This window comes from Eriocheir sinensis, chromosome 36 (assembly GCF_024679095.1).
Source record: "Eriocheir sinensis breed Jianghai 21 chromosome 36, ASM2467909v1, whole genome shotgun sequence".
In the NCBI taxonomy this organism is placed as follows: domain Eukaryota; kingdom Metazoa; phylum Arthropoda; class Malacostraca; order Decapoda; family Varunidae; genus Eriocheir; species Eriocheir sinensis.
The window spans coordinates 144292-148195 of NC_066544.1; the positions used below are offsets into that span (position 1 = coordinate 144292).

The window sequence follows — 3904 nt, forward strand, 5'->3', positions numbered from 1 at the left end:
GTTGAGGTAAATGATCTCGTGCACTCATTGGGCTATATGTACATTGTATTAATGTGCATCATTGTTACGTTAAACGATGCTGATGCTGATGATGTATTATTGTCTTTTTTTTGTCATTTTAGCGGGCAGGACTACTAAAAGTAAGGCTATTAGCATCAACTTTCTCTCTAAATCAGCATTGATATCAGCTATATGTACAGTTATTCTTATAATTACTCTTCCTGCTGATAATGGAGATGCATGTCAGGATTAAGCATCACATACAAGGAAAGAATTGTTATATAGGGAAACAGGGAACTTTTAGGTTCATATAATAGACAAGGTTTGTTATACACAAAAAAATTGGATGCTTCAGATGTTAAAGATTTTGGGATATAACATCACTCCCTTCCTCCAAATTGGTTCTTTAAAGCAAGGGTTGACTATAGCTGATTATTTTTTGCGGCAGGTTTCATGACACTTTTTTTAATGCAAAGCATCTGGAAATTAATGATTATTACGAAATACGTCTCATGAGTAGCTACTAAACTTGACAACCTGAAAGGATGCACCATCAAAGACTGTAAAGGACAAATGTATTATATACAAAATAACATGGTTCTGTGATTATGGGAAAAAAAAAAAGCTATGACAATCAATATCAAATCATTTCAGGATACATAAATCAGCAGTTATATGAAGGAATTCTACAACTCTCCCGGGATGCCTAAGTTAAATAAGTGAGGGAATTTAATTTCTTTCCTTTTGTTTGTGTAAATTGATGCGGACATATGCATGCCTAATGTGATGAGTATAAATTTATATGATGGTGAAATATCATCCACAAGGTAGGATGGTCCACGCTCAAATGCTGATTCAAACTATCAATCGCATTTCATTAATAGCTGCAATTTCCTTGAAGCAACCAAACATTCAGTGAGAAAGTACTGTTTTTAATGATTCTGTTGCAATGCTGTGGTGGTCTGTTTCACAGCTTTTTCATCAAAGCAGAGGAGCTATTCCCTCTCCCTCTGCTTCAGAGGAGCATGATGGTATGCTGCTCTTGCATGATTTTGTGGAGTCATAATTAGATTAATAACACAACAATCAATAAAAACTAATAGTGTTCATACCAAAATCAGCACATGGAGCTGGTGCAGTGCAATGGGGAGCACACTCGTCAGGGTCAGGCTGCAGTTCATTTTCATGTGTGGCTTGGGGGACACTGAGCAGGTGGGGTTGGATACTGCCACATTCCTCAGGGGGTGGCTGAGTTCTATTTAACTCCACCCGTGGCCTCTTTCTTGGACTCTCCTCTTGGGCTGCCACATTCTCTTGGGTGTTACCGAAACCTGTGTTCGGATCTGTTGGGATGTGGTTTTGTAAGACGTGGAATAATATTCGACAGCGAAACATGGAAGGAAACGGAAGAGTATGTCCACATGGTAAAATGCAGAGATGAGAATTGGCAAGTGGGTTTGTTGGTGTACCCAGGAATTAAGAGGCCAGGTGATGTTATGATCATGAAGGAAGAGTTATGGGGTATGATATAAACTGACTTCATTAGTTAAGTGATTAGAAGAGGTATATTGAAATTATTTGGATACTGAAAGGATGTACATATGGGGACAACTGGGTGAGAAGGGAAAGAGATGCAGATTTTGATGATGTACAGCTAGTTACACCAATGAACACTTAGGACATACACATTCACAAAGGCCACAACTTTGGCTGCTAGACGGAAAAGCACTAGATTTAAAGTGCTAGGACACTGAAGGGATTAATAATAAGAAAATCAATAATAATAAATGAGTATAGCTAAATATAGTTATGATATTTTTGTTTATGTTACTATTAGGATTATAAATTTTAAACCTAATGATATATTAATATAAATATTGATAAATCAATAAAAATTAATACATTAATTGTATTAATACTACCAATAATAATATTAACACTGCACCTAAAAGACTGAGCAAAACACTGAATCTGAAATAAAACGATAATTGAGCTGTCTCTGTCTGAAAGTTATGTGAAGCTTGCTCCATGCACCGTGATAGGAATGGCATGGATGTAGCCAGGTTGCTGAGATACTTATGGTCACCAACCACTTGTATGGCACCAATTTGTGTTGGAAGCATTGGCGGCCAACATCAGAATGAGTGATTCATCATAATGCAAGATTACCAGGAAAAAACATGAAGTAAAGGATGTCAGTGACACAGACAACATTAAATTGCAAACTTGAAAATCACCAAAGTATGAAGATAAAGTAAAACAACAACAATAATAATGAGCATGGCAAAATATTAATGGCTTATTACAATGTAAAGTAATTACCATAATTAATTTTCACTAACCATAATGTGGCAGCACAATCTGTGTAGAGGAGAGTTCCAACTCCATTGGCTCCAAGTCAATGGCGGCTGCATTGTGGGATGATGCTGAGGTAAGCAAATCAATCAAAAGTAAGTGATAATGATTACAAAACTACTATTTGTTCTTATCTGTCAGGTGAATACACTCAACCCATCAAGTGTGGAAATCTAACTTTTGTTCAGTGCATCAAGGTTTCTTTCACTATTAGTCTATTACCAACTCATGCATTGCATTTGGTACACAAGAAAATGCTGTGACTATTACCCGGGAACCCAGTGGGTGGTTGCTCCTCATGGCCATCTGCAAAATAGATAATGGGTATAAGTATTACATTTACTAAAACACACACACACACACACACATGAGAGAGAGAGAGAGAGAGAGAGAGAGAGAGAGTCATAAATAAGAAGCATGCATAACTTCGTCTTACCTGTGTGACGTGGGGTTGCAGTCGGCAGCAGCTGGCCCTTGCTGCCAAAATGAACCCCATCAAAGTGGTCACTACAGATGGCTTGAGTATGCTTTTGAAAGCCAATTTTCAAGGCTTTCACCCACTGGAGGCACCTGCAGTAAAAACATGGTAATTTTAACTAATTATTGTTAATCAATACAAAATGTAATGTAATGAAAGAAAGCAACAGACCTTAAAAATTTATATAATCTTTAACCCTTAGACAGCAGTGGAAATATACATAGACAGTCCTAAATTCAGTCAGTCAGTTTTGAATGGCAGAAATATAACAACACTTAGAGATTGCGGTAGGATCTATAGTAGACGATACAAAAAAATATCAACGCATTATGCAGAGTAACTATATATATTTATGCTACGGTCCTAAGGTCGGCAATGACTATATGTATAGAGTATAGACCATTCATTTTTGGGGAGCTACTCCTCAAACACCGCTGTCTTCTAAGGGTTAATATGAAAATAATATTGGCTGCAATGCAATACCTGTTTATAATGAATGGATATGTTTGACTTTGGTACCCCTTACAAAATTTAATTTGAAACAAACTGAAAAAACAAACATATTTTACATATAGATTATTTTCAAAACATTTATGATTCAATGCAGGGCAAATTTAAACAGACTGCTCTTTCCTTTGCTAGTGAAATATTTGTGTTTTGTCTTCCCATTATCATAATGTATTTAGTCCAAGGCAACTTAAAGTATACCTGTATATGTTGGGTTTAAATGAAAGCATTAATCTGCATATAAAAAAAAAATTGACTAATTTTGTATTGCCAAATATATACCTGTCCTTAGCAAACCTTGATGAAAGGCCCCAGTAGTTAGAATGTATCTGAGTAAGGATCGAGGAGGCCTCTTGTGAATTAGCTCAGTAATAAGACGGTGTCATCTAACAGTACTTTCGGCATATGAATATGAGTCAATGTCACATAATAATTTACTTCTGACTATGCATCAAGTAAAGTGCAGCTTCTTTCAGATTTTGATAATATTGAGTGAATTGCAGCCATATCTCACACAAAGTTAATATTCACACATTATAATCTCTACATCTTGTAATTTTGAAT

General features: G+C 36.1%; 1 long non-coding RNA gene across 1 annotated transcript; it reads right to left on the minus strand.

Moving 5' to 3' along the window:
* Positions 1–1139: 1139 nt before the first annotated feature.
* LOC127008000 (uncharacterized) lies at positions 1140–3031 on the minus strand. Its single transcript, XR_007760729.1, has 4 exons — positions 2792–3031; positions 2626–2661; positions 2343–2426; positions 1140–1343 (listed from the first exon to the last, which is right to left on the minus strand). It is a non-coding gene; the product is annotated as an uncharacterized LOC127008000 (long non-coding RNA).
* Positions 3032–3904: the final 873 nt, after the last annotated feature.